This window comes from Ailuropoda melanoleuca, chromosome 1 (genome assembly GCF_002007445.2).
Source record: "Ailuropoda melanoleuca isolate Jingjing chromosome 1, ASM200744v2, whole genome shotgun sequence".
NCBI classification, from domain to species: domain Eukaryota; kingdom Metazoa; phylum Chordata; class Mammalia; order Carnivora; family Ursidae; genus Ailuropoda; species Ailuropoda melanoleuca.
In genome coordinates, this window is record NC_048218.1 from 173,003,167 (window position 1) to 173,020,712 (window position 17,546).

General features: G+C 44.8%; 1 protein-coding gene across 1 annotated transcript in view; it reads left to right on the forward strand.

The window, feature by feature from the left end:
- The first annotated feature begins 3,912 nt into the window (after nucleotides 1-3,912).
- GPR141 (G protein-coupled receptor 141) overlaps nucleotides 3,913-17,546 on the forward strand; it is a 115,413-nt gene continuing 101,779 nt past the window's right edge. Inside the window, exon 1 of the mRNA XM_034670554.1 lies at nucleotides 3,913-4,197. The gene's annotated coding sequence lies outside the window, so the exon portion shown is untranslated. The remainder of the gene's footprint in view (nucleotides 4,198-17,546) is intronic.

Here is a 17,546-nt window from a genome sequence, read left to right on the forward strand (position 1 = left end):
CTCCAAGGTTAGTGACAAAGATTAATAAGGCGAAGTTCAAAGAGGCACTGTTTATTTGGAAAAGAACCATAAAAAAAAAATACAAGGTGGTGTCATTACCCTAAGAAATTTACAGGGAACAAGAGTCCAGAGAGGCTTCAAAGTCAACTGCAGACCTTGAGTCTGGTTCTGGAAACAGAGGGAGGACAATGAGTGCGGTAGAAGGTAGAGCTCTAGAGAACGGGAGTGGAGGCTCCATCCTAGGGACTGGTCAGTTGCCCAGTGATTGATTGTCTCGTCAAAAAGACTTGGTTTTGCTAAAATCTTGGGGGCACGGAGATGATCTAAAACTGCTTTGGAGTTCAGAGTCCTAAGGGAAATAATAAAGGAGACAGGCATTCCCTTGCTTTATACCTCAACTATAAGATGGTTTTGGTAAATTGGGGGAAATATGATGCTGTCCTACTAGTAAGCAGCATTAGCAAGCCTCATCCAAGGTGTCCAGAACACAGATGAAGAGAAGGTCCATCACGTGTCAGTAACCAACATGGCCTTGATGTCCATGACATCTCAAAGGATTCCCGAAGGGGGCCTGGCTGACTCAGTTGGTGGAGTATGTGACTCTTGATTTCGGTGTTGTGAGTCGGAGTCCCACATTGGGTGTAGAGATTACTTAAAAATAAAATCTTAAAAAAGAAGGATTCCCTGATATAAGCAGATTCTGGGGAGGCTTAGCAGCGGTTGTAAGTCCTACAGTAGCAAGTAGGAAAAAGTGCTAATGAAAGAATAATCGTTACTGTTAATTTGACCCCACTTTGAACTTCAGCCTCTACTCTGGCAACACATCAGCACCTTTCTTCCAGAGTACTACTGACATACCTGCTAAACTAACCTAATATCCCTGCTCTCTGCATGGTGTTCAAGAGCATTTGCTCTAAAGCTATGCAGCTACATTCAAATCTTGATGCTTCTTACCACCTGTGTGAGCTTGGGCCAATTACTTAATCTCTCTAATCCTCAACTTCCTTATCTGTAAAATGGGTAAACAACAAAGCAAAGNGCAAAGCAAAGACAAAAATTCTGAGCGTGCAGAGAGGGGGCAATTGACTAAGATGGGCATCTGGAAAATGTTCTTGGACTGATCAATTCTCAGGAGGTAGTGAAGAGGGAAGACTGGGAGTAGAGGTTGGGGCCAGAGTGGAGAGGACTTAGGACACCATCCTAAAGGGTTTACATAAACTCTGAACAACCCTAATACGTACATACTCTTCAGCTATGGAGTTGAAGCTACCTAAACTCTAAGAACTTGTTTCTATTTCTGTCTGTATGTGCACCTAGATGAAAATGAAGTGTTCCTTATTCATAGCACAGTCGAGTCCTGCACTCTTTATCTGGAGCGTGTAGCTCCAGTCATCCAACACAACTGTGAAACAACAGGAGCTAAATAGGCCTCTATATCTTTCCATGTCAAGAGGGCTAAGGAACTTCCCCAGGCTTTCGTCGATCCACCCATCTTCCCACCCACTGACCAATTCATCCACCTCTCCATGCCACAAACACTGCCTGCTCTGGGTAAGGCCTGTGTGGGGTACTGGAGATACAGATATGAATAAAATAGGATACCTGCCCCCAAGCAGTACACAGCCGAGTTTAGGGGATGTACAGGCAAGCAGACATGCCATGAACCAGTGCGCTAAATGCTTTGGGAGAGGTTGGAATAGAGAGTGATGGGGTCCCTGAGGGAGGGTGGGGAGGCTTCACCCTGGGTTGGGTCCTGAAGGGTAAATAGGTGTTTCCTGGGACTGGCATCTTGAATGTGAATTGCATGTAAAGTAACATAATATTTAGTTGTGTTGACTCTTTGTTTTCATGGCAAAGGAGAGAAATGAGCTAAAATTTGCTCAGAGCCCAAATGTGTCAGATACTCTATTAGGTGCTTCTTTAAAAATCTTCTCATTTTACTCTTAGTCCGTTGTGAGGTAAGCACCGTGCTTATCTTCTTTTACTGATGAGCAAACTGAGGCTCAGAGACAAATAAATTGACTCAAGGTCTCACAGCTAGAAAATGGCTCAAGGAGGAAATAAAAGTGGCTTAAGGCTTTCTATTTGGGTTTAGAAATAATAATAATAACAATGAGCACTTTCTATGTATCAGCAATGGTTCTAAGCAACTTTACATGTACACATAATTCTCACACTCACCCTGAGAGCTGGGTGCAGTTGTGATCCTCTCTGTACTATCAATGAGCAAACTGAGGCAGAGGTCGAAGTAGCTGGTACTGGGGCGGCTGGGTGGCTCAGTTGTTTAAGTGTCTGACTCTTGGTTTCAGCTCAGGTCATGATCTCAGGGTCCTGGGATCCAGTCCTGAGTTGGGCTCTGTGCTCAGCGGGGTGTCTGGTTCTCTCTCTCCCCTTCTGCACCCCCTCCACCCACCCCCCACCACTTGCGCAAGCTCTCTCTAAAATAAATAAATAAATCTTTAAAAAACCGCGAGAGAGAGAATGAATGAACAAACTGGTACTGTACCATTCAGTGACCAGGCAGTCAGGACTTGAAACCAGGCAGTCTAGCTCCAGAACACATTCTCCTGACCTACAGTTGTGAGATCCAGACAGGGGTCAGAAGAGCCCAGCTGATCCCATCCTACCTGCCCCTCCCCCCTCCAGGCCACACTCACGTTACTAGCCCAGGGAAAATTGCAATTCAGGTCAAAGCAATTCATGGTAGATACCAAGGGATGTTTCATGGATAAAAATAAGTCACAAAAGTACAACCTGGGGGATGAGCAGGGGAAAAGTGTACGTGTGTTTGTAACCACAATTGCAATGATTTATCATTGCAATAAAACTGATGGGGTTTATGTACAAAAAAGTGTCTGAGGCTGCTTTTTTCCATCATTCTTTTTCCTATTAGCTGCCTCCCTGACTTATTGCCCCACCGTTGGTCCAGACTCTACGTGAGGGACAATTGTCCTAGCTCAGCCTATACTGGGAATTGTTCTATACCTAGGGATGTCAGCTCAATGCTGGTCCACAGGTCATCTATCACAATTACATGGTGGGCGGGTGGTTAGGGGGTTAGCTCAGATCTGAGCCTGGACTGAACTGACATGTCTTGGGAGTGAGGTCAGGACTCAGTCTGGTTTGGGAAGCACTGAATCTGGAGTGGTGCTTCCTCAACTTTAACGTGCCCATGAATCACCTTGGGGTCTTGATAAGATACAGAATCTAATTCAGTTGATCTGGGGAGGGGTCCTGGATCCTGCACTTCTGAAAGCTCCTGGGTGATGCTGATGCCAGGGCCCAAAGACCACACCTGGCAAAGCAAGAACCATCTTTTATCGTCAGAAAGGTTGCCGGAGCATTCCTCCGGGCCTCCAGAAATGCTAGCAGCCTTGAGAAAAGCTGAGGTAAGAAAGGAGATGAAAGAAAGAGTAAGAGATGGGCCAGGTTGCAGTAGAAGTCAAGCCACCCTGCCCATCTCCCTAACCCATGACAGTGCCCAGAACTATCAAATAGCATGAGGTAATAACTAATATTCTTGATAAGACAACTTTCTTTTGAAAATCAGGCCATTTTCTTCTGGATTATGCACTGAATAAATTTGTAAGGTGTGAAACATGTGGTACAAATATTTCCATCAAGAATTGTTAAAAAAAAAAATGGGAGTTGCAGGTAGTGAACATCTGTTAGAGTGAAAAAAAAAAACTTCAGCAGATTTCCCAAAGGATTAGATAAATAAAGCATTACCTAAACTTATAAACCCATTTCCTAAGCTCTTGTGGTGCCACGGGTTCTGCTGTGGTGAGATAAAACTCCAAGAAAACAACAGATGTTCCTCTTTTCCTCACTTCGCTTGTTGCCCCCAGCTCTCCACCCACTGAGTCATCCACTGCTCCGGAAGAGGATGGGTTCAGAATCAGTCGAGTTTCTGAAGAGTCAACTACTTTGAAAGCCTCTGGTAACAGAGGCAGAACCAAGATTTTTGAGAGAGACGAAGTCCCTTGAGTTTTTAGAGAACAGGGAAGGATTCAGGATGATGGAAGATCTTTTTTTTTGTCACGTGGGGATCTGAGATCAAGCTTGATTCCCTAGGAAGAGGAGGATGCTCAAGGCAGACACCAGGGAGACTCCCCTTGAGTTTGGGGGCACCTCAGAGCATCTTCTCTCTATGTGAAGTCTGAAGAGGCAGCAGAGCCAGAGATCAACATGGGAAAGGTGCAGTAGATGTGAGATGGTGTGAGAGAAAAGCCTTTGCATCCCTTTTCCTGGGTCTCTTGCAATTCTTGGGTGGTTCAGGAAGTTATCTAAAAGTTGCCTCTGCCCCTCAGAGGGGCTCACAGGCGGTGGAGCTGCCATGCAGTCAGAACAAAAATAATCAGGACTGTGGGTGGCTCCTGAGAGCAGAGAGCAGAGGAGGAATTCAAATATTTCATCAGTGGGTACAGTGGAGACAGATGTCTGTGAACAAAGATCTAGCAGGACAAGTGAAACTGTCATAGATGTCAGCATGCGGCAGGCTGCATAGGAGGACAAGGAGGTGGGCCCTCCCAGTGCAGTGTAAGCGTCCATGCCCCAGGAACTAACTCATCTTTGGTGGGGGGGCGTGGAGAAACAAGGGCCAGGTGATGAGCGGGGCAAAATATTATATAGGCCATTTACTCAAAGGAGAGCCTGAGGAAAAACCCCAAAGGGAAAGATTTGCCTTAGAATGGAAAGTTTTAGATTTTTCTCACCAGGGAAAATTGGGGTTTGAGAACAAAATAAAATGCAATTATGGCAAAATGAAGTTTCATTTTTATATTCCCAAGTTGGGGACTCTAAATTTTGTACCTGCACCAGAACTTGGTAGACTGGGAGAAAGTAAGTGCTAAATANGGAATTGAAAGTTTTAGATTTTTCTCCACCAGGGAAAATTGGGGTTTGAGAACAAAATAAAATGCAATTATGGCAAAATGAAGTTTCATTTTTATATACCCAAGTTGGGGACTCTAAATTTTGTACCTGCACCAGAACTTGGTAGACTGGGAGAAAGTAAGTGCTAAATAAATGCTCATTTGGAGCCAATAGATTTTAACTGAACTCCTCGATTGTGCCAGCCATGGTTCAGGCTGCTGGGCAGACTGAAGTGAACAAAATAAGTTCCTGCCCTCTTGGGGGCTAGGGTGAGATAGAAAGGAAACAAATCTGTATGCCATGTATTGAATTCTATGAAGAAAAGTCAAATAAGGCAGGTAAGAGATGTATGTGTATTTGTGTGTGATGTATGCACGTGTATTTGTGTGTGGTGTATGCATGTACACATTGCTAGATGTGTGTATGTTGCATGTTCTTTTGCAGGATTTTGTATCAGTTGGTCTGGGAAGACCTCACACAGATAAAGCACTGTTTGAACAGAGACCTAATTGCAGGGAAAGACAAACCAAATCACTCTGGGGAAAGAGGATTCAGGTAGAAAAAACAAAAATCAAGTCTCTGAGGTCTGAGCAGATTTGAATGAATGAATGAATGAATGGCCCTATTTTCCCTTCAAAATATCATGAATCCTCTCTCCCCCAAATATATTGTTTGGTTTTGCCTATTTTTGAACTTTGTAGGTTTTCGGTGACTTGCCTTTTTACCTTGTGTAATAGGAAGGTTTTGAGGTTCATTCATGTTGACATGTTGCTGAAATGCATTGATTTCCCCTGCTGCAACCTATTCCAATGAATGAGCACACCATCATTTATCCATTGTATTGCTGATGGACTTTTGGGTGGTTTCTGTTTCACTATAAACATTCTTGCATATGTTTCACACAAAAGTTTCTCTTTAAGGCCAGGATTCCTGACCCATCATGGCACACAGAGAAAACAGTATTTGCTCAGCACACTGGGAAAAGCTAGAGGGAATTTGGGGGTACCTTCATGATTATTGGTGAAAAAAATTAATTTCTTATATTACATAATTATGTTACAAAAATGAATTTGTATAAAACTTCCACATAGAATCTAAAAAATCAGGTTTTATGCATGCAGTTTCTGGCCAAGATTTTAAATGATGATCTTTAAAAATTCTTGACAAAAACCATTATCCTCAAGGTTGCAAATAAAAATCTTAAAACCATGTAACAATACTTCAAAAATGGTATTTAAAGAATCAAAACAGCTCTTCCTTTTCTTTCGTTGACAAACATTAGGTTGAAAATGCCTTGATAATGCAACTGGATTTCAAATTCAGTCGAAATTGTTTATATCAACGGTTATGAAAAAATGAGGAGGCTCTCATTTGCTGAGGAGGCATGGTTATAGCTATATGGAAGTCATCGAAGGAACATTCTGCTACAAACTGCTGGAAGCACCCAATGTTGAGACTTGTGGCTAAAGCTACACCTGGCGGGAGTCCTGCCAGACCTCCTGGCCCTTGGCCTCCCAGCACAGAAAAGGCACTCCGCAGTTGGTACACCTTGAGCAGAGCTACCCCACCTAGCGTGTGGGAAGGCCGTGGCTGTGCCTTGGGCTGGTGGCGCTATTGGAGGACTTTGTTTTTTTTTATGCCTGGCACACAAGGGCAGAGAGGACCCCTTCCCTGCACGCAGTGCCTNAGGAGTCCTGCCAGACCTCCCTGGCCCTCGGCCTCCCAGCACAGAAAAGGCACTCCGCAGTTGGTACACCTTGAGCAGAGCTACCCCACCTAGCGTGTGGGAAGGCCGTGGCTGTGCCTTGGGCTGGTGGCGCTATTGGAGGACTTTGTTTTTTTTTATGCCTGGCACACAAGGGCAGAGAGGACCCCTTCCCTGCACGCAGTGCCTGTGGAAGAGAAGCTTGTGCAGGACTTCGCTTGCCATCCTCTCAGCCTGCCAGGCGTCCNGGGACTTCGCTTGCCATCCCCTCAGCCTCCCAGGCGTCCCATCAAATCCGGCCTCCTCCACTTCATCATCCTCTGAGGAGCAGCCAAAGGCCACGCAGGGGGTACCCCTGGCTGGAGAGCTTGGCTGCACATGAGAATCATCTTGATGTTTTGAAAAATACTGATGCTTGGGTCTCGACCTTCAAAACAATGTTGGGCAAAAGTACTTTTCTCCTGCCATTTTTACAGGTGGAGGAGTAGGCTCAGAGAGGGCAATTCACTTGTCCAAGGTCACAGAGCCACGGTTCAAGTGTGGGCTGGCTCCAGATCTTGGGCCTTAACCACTGTACTGTGCTGCCCTCTAAATGATTACACATTCTGAACCTTTATGACTCCTCACTACTATTAATCACTAATGCCTCTACTGTATTGATAAACTCCACATTAGTTTAAATACACAGATTAGGAATCATAAGATAGTTGGATGATTCCTAAATGATGCCCTTTTTAAAATAACACTATTTTTTTTAAAGTATCCCCCCAAAATCAAGAAATCCACAGAGGCCTTCAATTCTTAGAGTCTCCTAATGAGGGTAAACAGCCTGTCACTCAAGTTGGCAGGTCACAGAGTCTACAATTGGGCTTCGGCTGGCCAAGTTCACCTTGAGAGTTAGTGCTGCAAGCTCTCCGTTATTTTCAAAACCAGAAAAATATAATTTCTCTGTTAAAAAAAAACAACAAAAAAACACCAAACACAACTTAGAAGAGACCGTGTCCTGGTTCCACTGATTGGGCCAGAGAGGCTTGGGGTCTAGGACCCCAAGGTGCCAGAGGGGGCACAGCACTTTGTTTCAGAGGCACCCACTGGGCTTAAATCATGTCTCTGCTGCTGGAGGGGTCAGTGGGAAGCCCATTGAAGTCAGAGCGTGAGAAACATCTGCTTCTTCCTCTTATCTGAAAGCTGTCACGACAGTAAACCGATCTGAGACAAGAGGGCTTTGTGAGAATTGGTTTCTCCTGCAAACAAGTTGGCATGTAACATCAGCTGCTGGCAATTTTAATGACCTTTTGGTTGAGTACAGAAAAAATTGTCGAATGGCTCTAAAATAACTGTGTGCTCTGACCTCTTCATCAGCCCTCTTCTGAGCTCTATTTCCAGAAGAAAATAGGTAGGATGATACTCATGACTTTGAGGCCTTTTCTGTTTCCTTAAGAAGTCATTTGCCCCCACGGCACCTTGCAAAGGCAAGGCACTGTCTTCCTGACTGCAACCCCTCCCTCCTGCCTCCGACTTTTGCATCAGCTCTAGAGGAAACCTGGTTCACAGATGTTGGAGCCCCAGGTCATTCTCCTTTACTGATCTCAGTTGCTGCCAGTGCTGGTGGGGCAGGCAAGAGCTGAGTATTGAATGCCTTTCTTTCTCCACTCCCACCCTCATAGGATGAGAAACAACCAAACATAAACAAACCCATCCAGATGTTAAAGATGAAACCAAAAGGTACAATTCCAAAGCTTTCTGGAAAGCACCACTGTTGAAGATGGAGTGAAAATAATAAGCCTTTGCTCTACAAACAGAACATGTTTTTAAATTGAAATTTCTAAAAACTGGGAAAAGATGTATTCTGCCTTTTGTTTATTTTCCAGGAGCTGGAAATTAATTTCTTCCTTTATGTAGAGAGGAAAGAATTTTGGAAAAAGAGAAATGGGGCTTGGCTAAGGAATTAGCAACAGAGAGCAGTTGGGTAGGGGGAGAGGATTCTAGTTCCTCACCAGAAAGGGGATGTGTGTGGCCATGTGTCTCATTCTGGGTTTCCTTAGGTAGATGAATCTAATGTAATTTTGTTCCTTTTTGATTAAGGCAATTAATTAGAGGCTAAATTAAATATTTGATTTTCGTATTTTTTAGATTATTTTACTTTGAAAATTCATAAGTCTCTCGTGAAACAAATCACGAGTTTTTGTTCAGAAAATGTGGACACCGTGTCTACCTAGGGCCCTTCTATTCAGGAGCCAAAGGGTGGGCCTGTCCAGGACTTGCCAGGCAATCAAAGTCAGGGTCAGCACAATGTCCTAAAAAGAAAGCCTTCCTTCCCCACCAGGGCCCGGTGAAGGTATAGATGAAAGCAGGGGTAGGGTGGGGCAGGTGAGGCCATTCATAATGAGACAATTGGCAAAACCAGTGAGAGCAGCCCCGGGGTTTTCCTGTGGCACGTGAGACCTCAGCTCCACCTGAGGACTTGAGAAGACCATGGATTTAGTAGGGAGAGGGCTCATGATCTGAGATTCCCTTCACACGACCCATGCTGCTTTTCTCTATAAGAAAATAGTTGTGCATCTTGTATGTAGCCTTTGGCTTTTCATCCTTTTAACAAAAACGTACGAAATGATTCACTACAGAGACACGGAAGCCCAGAGAAATTAAACAAATCATCCCAGGAAGCATAACTTAGTGGCAGAGCCAAGACTGAAAGCCAAGTCTCAGGATTCCTGACCTGTGGCCTCCCATAGCACAGCACTGCTGACTACTCAATGGCCCCATGTCACCTTCATGTCATTCTGCTTTAGGAGCTTAACATTTATAGCAAGGCCTATTTTGGTGGCTGGAGGCAGGAGAGGACAAAAAAAAANTGATAATGCAACTGGATTTCAAATTCAGTCGAAATTGTTTATATCAACGGTTATGAAAAAATGAGGAGGCTCTCATTTGCTGAGGAGGCATGGTTATAGCTATATGGAAGTCATCGAAGGAACATTCTGCTACAAACTGCTGGAAGCACCCAATGTTGAGACTTGTGGCTAAAGCTACACCTGGCGGGAGTCCTGCCAGACCTCCTGGCCCTTGGCCTCCCAGCACAGAAAAGGCACTCCGCAGTTGGTACACCTTGAGCAGAGCTACCCCACCTAGCGTGTGGGAAGGCCGTGGCTGTGCCTTGGGCTGGTGGCGCTATTGGAGGACTTTGTTTTTTTTTATGCCTGGCACACAAGGGCAGAGAGGACCCCTTCCCTGCACGCAGTGCCTGTGGAAGAGAAGCTTGTGCGGGACTTCGCTTGCCATCCCCTCAGCCTCCCAGGCGTCCCATCAAATCCGGCCTCCTCCACTTCATCATCCTCTGAGGAGCAGCCAAAGGCCACGCAGGGGGTACCCCTGGCTGGAGAGCTTGGCTGCACATGAGAATCATCTTGATGTTTTGAAAAATACTGATGCTTGGGTCTCGACCTTCAAAACAATGTTGGGCAAAAGTACTTTTCTCCTGCCATTTTTACAGGTGGAGGAGTAGGCTCAGAGAGGGCAATTCACTTGTCCAAGGTCACAGAGCCACGGTTCAAGTGTGGGCTGGCTCCAGATCTTGGGCCTTAACCACTGTACTGTGCTGCCCTCTAAATGATTACACATTCTGAACCTTTATGACTCCTCACTACTATTAATCACTAATGCCTCTACTGTATTGATAAACTCCACATTAGTTTAAATACACAGATTAGGAATCATAAGATAGTTGGATGATTCCTAAATGATGCCCTTTTTAAAATAACACTATTTTTTTTAAAGTATCCCCCCAAAATCAAGAAATCCACAGAGGCCTTCAATTCTTAGAGTCTCCTAATGAGGGTAAACAGCCTGTCACTCAAGTTGGCAGGTCACAGAGTCTACAATTGGGCTTCGGCTGGCCAAGTTCACCTTGAGAGTTAGTGCTGCAAGCTCTCCGTTATTTTCAAAACCAGAAAAATATAATTTCTCTGTTAAAAAAAAACAACAAAAAAACACCAAACACAACTTAGAAGAGACCGTGTCCTGGTTCCACTGATTGGGCCAGAGAGGCTTGGGGTCTAGGACCCCAAGGTGCCAGAGGGGGCGCAGCACTTTGTTTCAGAGGCACCCACTGGGCTTAAATCATGTCTCTGCTGCTGGAGGGGTCAGTGGGAAGCCCATTGAAGTCAGAGCGTGAGAAACATCTGCTTCTTCCTCTTATCTGAAAGCTGTCACGACAGTAAACCGATCTGAGACAAGAGGGCTTTGTGAGAATTGGTTTCTCCTGCAAACAAGTTGGCATGTAACATCAGCTGCTGGCAATTTTAATGACCTTTTGGTTGAGTACAGAAAAAATTGTCGAATGGCTCTAAAATAACTGTGTGCTCTGACCTCTTCATCAGCCCTCTTCTGAGCTCTATTTCCAGAAGAAAATAGGTAGGATGATACTCATGACTTTGAGGCCTTTTCTGTTTCCTTAAGAAGTCATTTGCCCCCACGGCACCTTGCAAAGGCAAGGCACTGTCTTCCTGACTGCAACCCCTCCCTCCTGCCTCCGACTTTTGCATCAGCTCTAGAGGAAACCTGGTTCACAGATGTTGGAGCCCCAGGTCATTCTCCTTTACTGATCTCAGTTGCTGCCAGTGCTGGTGGGGCAGGCAAGAGCTGAGTATTGAATGCCTTTCTTTCTCCACTCCCACCCTCATAGGATGAGAAACAACCAAACATAAACAAACCCATCCAGATGTTAAAGATGAAACCAAAAGGTACAATTCCAAAGCTTTCTGGAAAGCACCACTGTTGAAGATGGAGTGAAAATAATAAGCCTTTGCTCTACAAACAGAACATGTTTTTAAATTGAAATTTCTAAAAACTGGGAAAAGATGTATTCTGCCTTTTGTTTATTTTCCAGGAGCTGGAAATTAATTTCTTCCTTTATGTAGAGAGGAAAGAATTTTGGAAAAAGAGAAATGGGGCTTGGCTAAGGAATTAGCAACAGAGAGCAGTTGGGTAGGGGGAGAGGATTCTAGTTCCTCACCAGAAAGGGGATGTGTGTGGCCATGTGTCTCATTCTGGGTTTCCTTAGGTAGATGAATCTAATGTAATTTTGTTCCTTTTTGATTAAGGCAATTAATTAGAGGCTAAATTAAATATTTGATTTTCGTATTTTTTAGATTATTTTACTTTGAAAATTCATAAGTCTCTCGTGAAACAAATCACGAGTTTTTGTTCAGAAAATGTGGACACCGTGTCTACCTAGGGCCCTTCTATTCAGGAGCCAAAGGGTGGGCCTGTCCAGGACTTGCCAGGCAATCAAAGTCAGGGTCAGCACAATGTCCTAAAAAGAAAGCCTTCCTTCCCCACCAGGGCCCGGTGAAGGTATAGATGAAAGCAGGGGTAGGGTGGGGCAGGTGAGGCCATTCATAATGAGACAATTGGCAAAACCAGTGAGAGCAGCCCCGGGGTTTTCCTGTGGCACGTGAGACCTCAGCTCCACCTGAGGACTTGAGAAGACCATGGATTTAGTAGGGAGAGGGCTCATGATCTGAGATTCCCTTCACACGACCCATGCTGCTTTTCTCTATAAGAAAATAGTTGTGCATCTTGTATGTAGCCTTTGGCTTTTCATCCTTTTAACAAAAACGTACGAAATGATTCACTACAGAGACACGGAAGCCCAGAGAAATTAAACAAATCATCCCAGGAAGCATAACTTAGTGGCAGAGCCAAGACTGAAAGCCAAGTCTCAGGATTCCTGACCTGTGGCCTCCCATAGCACAGCACTGCTGACTACTCAATGGCCCCATGTCACCTTCATGTCATTCTGCTTTAGGAGCTTAACATTTATAGCAAGGCCTATTTTGGTGGCTGGAGGCAGGAGAGGACAAAAAAAAATCATATAATAAAGGTAGTTTTTCTTTTGTTAGCAGACTTCAGAGCCAGGCAGAGAGGATGAAGGAATAAATAATTTAAAGACCAAGGGCCAGAGACATGGCTAAAACCCATTTATTCCTAATCGACCCAAGGCTGGCCCCTGTAACTAGACATGTCGCTTCCCTCTGCCTTTCTTCCTCTGGGTAGTTTTGCTCTGTGATTCTTTTTACTGAAGTAAAGGTGATTATTACACAGTCCAATGGCACTTAATGCAAATTTGAACTATGTGAATTTGAGATAGTGTGACCTGAAAATATTGCCTAAGAGGAATCTCTTAGGCACCCCGTTATAGATCAAGTATTGGTTATCTCAATTATCTCAGTTGGTTACCTAAATTGAAAAAAAAAATACATTCCTCAAACTAAAAAAAAAATTACACAATTTCAAAGCAGGGGGACACGTGAACTATATGTCGTGTTCACATTTGACAGTGTCACTTTGGCTGCTTGATGGCAACACCCTGCCTCCTTTGTCAGTGGACTGTGGGTCACCCTCATGTTCCCATGCACCAGAATTTCTGCAAAAGATGGTCACTTTTGTGCTGTTATTTTAATATTCATTGCTACTTAAGCATTTAAAACTTTCCGAATCACAGAACAATATCATCTAAGATGTCATTAAGTCATATGGCTCGTGAGAGTGCTGAAAACCGGGTCTTGAAATCAGTGACTTTGCAGTGCAAGTTACATAAAATGTCATTACAGAAGCTGGACAACCACTGAGACAGGCCAAGCAGTAAATTTAGTGAACTCTCAAAGGGAAATATTAGAGAAAATACTGAGAGAAGAAAAAAGAAATATTGAAGGGCAAACATGTTACATGTTTGTGAATAGATACATTTTGAAATAATAGTCCTTCCACCGTACCCTCAATTGTTTTTCCTTTAGGAAAGTTAATTATGAGAGCTTTAAGTTACAAGAGGTCTTCGGGAATGCATCCTTGACATAAATAGGATATGCTGTACCTAAGTGTTACGGGTTGAATTGTGTCCCCACAAAAGATGGTGGAGTTCTAACCCCCAGACCCTGTGAATGTGATTTTATTTGGAAATAGGGTCTTTGCAGATGATCAAAATAAGAGGAGGTCATTAGGGTGGTCCCTAACCCAATATGACTAATGTTCTTATAAAATGGGGGAATTTGGACACACAGACAGGTCTGTACAGAAAGAAGATGACATGAAGACACAGGGAGAATGCCATCTACAAGCTGGGGATTTGCCTGAGACCACCAGAAGCTAGAAGAAGCATGGGAAGGATTCGGTCCCTCACAGCCCCCAGAAGGCAGCAAGCATGCTGACAACTTGATTCCAGACTTCCAGCCTCCAGCACAGCGAGACACTAAACTTCTGTTGTTTAAGCCACTCCATTTGTGATACTTCATTAGGTTGGCCCTAGCAAACTAATACACTGATTGACTGACTGACCTTTGTTGAAATAACCCATTTTTGGGGAGGTACAAACCTACCCAATGTTTTGGCCAACAGAGGACTGTGAAGAATGCCTCTTGGGGGGGGGCGGAATGCCTGCCCCCTAGGTTACCAGTCTCAAGGGTAGTGCCTTTGCTTTCTCATCTGTCATTTATGGGGCCATGTGACGAGTTCATCAGACACACTTCTACAAGATTGGTTGACTTTATGGTGGAAAGTCAGTTTTTGACAGGGGTGATGATGAGATTGCAGGAGGAACTCGGGGCACCGCCTGGATGGCCAGGCATACTTCCCAGAGTCTTGCTCCCACTTAGAATAGAGCTGGGGTTAAGTTGGTGGGAACAACCGGGAAGGCTGAATGAAGTTGCCCTAAGAAGCTCAGAGGCAATATTAATAACCTGCATTTTTGTCAAGAGCCAGGTGTGTAGAGTTACAGAAGAGCATAGCTGAATGGAGAGGTAAGGGCAGAGGTGGGTGGGTTGAGGGGAGGAGTCTGAGCTGAGGTGGTGGAGGGGTACAGTGTGAGGTATCATGGTTTAAAGTGCTGCACTGAGCCAGCACGCCAAGGGGGACGAGGCTGGGGCTTTCAGTGGACAAATATTAGGCTGGTGGAGACAGAAGCAGAAGTCCTTCCCTCTGCCCTTGGCCAAAGGACACCAGTGGTGGTGTCAGTTAGAAGGGAGGGATTGAGGCTATCCACAATGGGTGGTTCTGGAGTCATATGTCTCATCGTTCACAAAACAAAAGGGTTTCTTGAGTTGGTGTCTATTTCATATGCCAGTTGGAAACAAAGTCCAGTGCCAGTTGGGCTGCTGTGATTTCTGAAGTAAAACCATCTAACAAGGACTCTGTGGACAGAATATGAAACAGATAATCAAAGAGGTTGAGATTCAAATGCAACTTCTAGTCCTTGAATGGCTGACCTCTTTTGATCCAGCAGGCACCAAGTTTTCCCTTACATTTCTTCTCCTGTCTTCATCCCTCCCTCAGTCATTATATGAGCACACATGGAAGCAAGCAGAAATGGTGGAGGGGAACGTAAGGGATTATGTATCTTTGGGGGAGGGCAGTAATGACAATGATCACAATAATAGCAATGGGAGTCATGGTAGCTAATATTTCCTGAGGACTTTAGAAGTGCCACGCCGTGGATCAGATACGTTGATTCTCATATTTTGAAGATTGTATTTATTTATTTGAGAAAGAGAGAGTGCATGAGAGGGGGAAGGGTCAGAGGGAGAAGCAGACTGCCTGCTGAGCGGGAAGCCCAATGTCCAGGGACTCCATGATCATGACTGGAGCCGTAGGCCGATACTCCTCTGACTGAGCCACCCAGGCACCCCTGTGGATTCTCATTGTAATCATGTAAGGAAGCTGTTGTTACTCATTTCTCATAGATGAGAAGCCAGTGCCAGCCAGATTTTAAGTAAATGCTCCACATCACCCAGATGGTAAATAGTAGACTACAGTAGTACATGATATCACAGGGTAACATATGGTAACTAGGATCTGTGGCCTGGGCTTTCCTTACTACAACTCTCACAAAGTAAGAGATGCGAACTAGATTAGCCCCTTGCCGTGAGAGTGGTGGGGATGCAGAGCTCACAGGACAGTTTGTCCTAGAGAAGTCTCGGTATAAACAAGGGGCTGGGCGTGAAACGAGAAGTGGAAGTGAGACTATGCAAGTTTCTGGGTTGGTGGAGAGGGGTGCTATATGGTGAAATCCAGATTTTCTCAGCATGGTCAAGCAATACACAGCATTGAAAAAGGTAGGGCAAGGACAACAGCATCAAAAGAAATTCATGGTTTGGTCCACTTGTTCCTACTGTGAATCGCTGTTCTTATAGATCGCAACTCTGAGGCCATAACGATGAAATTTCAGAAATGACCAATCCCTTTGTCCATTATTTACTGCAAATTAGAGAGGGACGTATCCTTATCAAACATGGTAAAAGGGAGATCACTTGCTTTTGAGTTCCTCCTTTGCTCCATTCCTCAGCTGCCAAATGCTGGTAGTCTTGGCAGTAATTTTGCATGCAGTTGTAAGCTGTCACTTGGGTAATAAAGGGGAGGACATCTAGCTTGAGAGTGTGTTTTCCAACATGGCCAGGAGCATTCTGTACAAAGAGAGTTATGATTAATGATTAAGCTGGTAGATGAATTTGACTATAAAACTTGGCCAAGGTCAAGGCTGGCATGACGGGTGGACTGGATGAGGCCATTTGAGGGCCAAGGTGGGGCAGATGAGTGGAAAGTCCCAGAAGAATCCAAGCAGGAACACCTTACGTGGGGGCTACAGAAGAGATCTTTTGTAAAGGAGGGCATGGGAGGGAGGAAGGAATGGTGAGGATCTGGGCTGATGTCTTCTCCACAAAGCCACTGCCCTGCCTCTTCCTCTGGCCTACCTAAGCCACTCTGTGGCTGCTATTACTTCTCAGGCTGCCGTACGAATTTCCTGTAGCTGCTGCAAAAATCAAACTTGGTGCTTTACAACAGAAATTAATTCTTTCACAGTTCTGGAGGCCAGGCGAGAATCCTTCCTTGCCTTTTCCAGCTGCTGGTGGCTGTCAGCACTCCTTGGCCTCCTTGACTGTGTCACTGCAATCTCTGCTCTGTAGTCACAGTGCCTCCTCCTCTTTCTGTGCCTTCTCTCCTGTCTCTTATAAGGACACTTGATATTGGATTTAGGGCCCACCTGAGTAATCCGGGATGATCACATCTCAAGATCTTTAACTTAAATACTTCTGCAAAGACCCTTTTTCAAAATCACAGGTTCTGGGCATTAGGAAACGGAAAAATCTTTTGGGGGACCACCATTCAACTCATTATAGGTGCCAAGAGTCCGGGAACCATGAGGACCTGTATCTTTGTTGTTTAAAAAAATGCTTTTTGGTCTCTGTGTCACACCTATTGCCTAGGCTTGAATTTGTGAGTGGTGTTTAGTGACAAGGCAAGTCAAACTTCAAGATGTCTTTTAGCCAAAGCTATGCTCCTAGTGATCTCTAGGTGACTCCTCTCTCTTGGGCCTCCCAGTCTAGTCTTCTCTGGCTCCTCCTCTGCCTGTGCCCTTCAGCCTATGGTGGGTGAATTAGACCCAAGAATTACTAAGAATGCAAGGGACTTCCGAGACCATCTAATGTCCATGCGTTGCAAGTGTTTCCCACAGCTATGGCCAACTCTACCCCAGACTCATGACAGATCTTAAGTATCTGTTGTGACGCCGGTCCAGCTGGAGCTTCAGACTTCTCAGGCCAGACCCCATGGCAGCCACTGCCCCAGGTTAGAGTTAGCACATGGGGAGACATCTCTTCACCATCTCTGACCCAAAATACAACTCATTTTCTGAATGAGAAAACTGAGGCCCCAAGAGGATAAGAGCATTGATAAAGGTGGTGCTCTATTCCACTGTATCTCCACACTGCATTTCCCAGCTCAAAAAAAAAAAAAAAGAGAAAAATCAGATTAACAACCCCACAGATTAGGATTGTTTTTCACCTTCAAAATACCTAGGTGGTCCTGATTGTCTTCTTATTTGTTTTAACAGCTCCCTACCCCCGCATAGACACATGGGGCCTGTCACCCTACCAACATGACTTACCACGTACCATACAGCCATTCTGCTCTACAG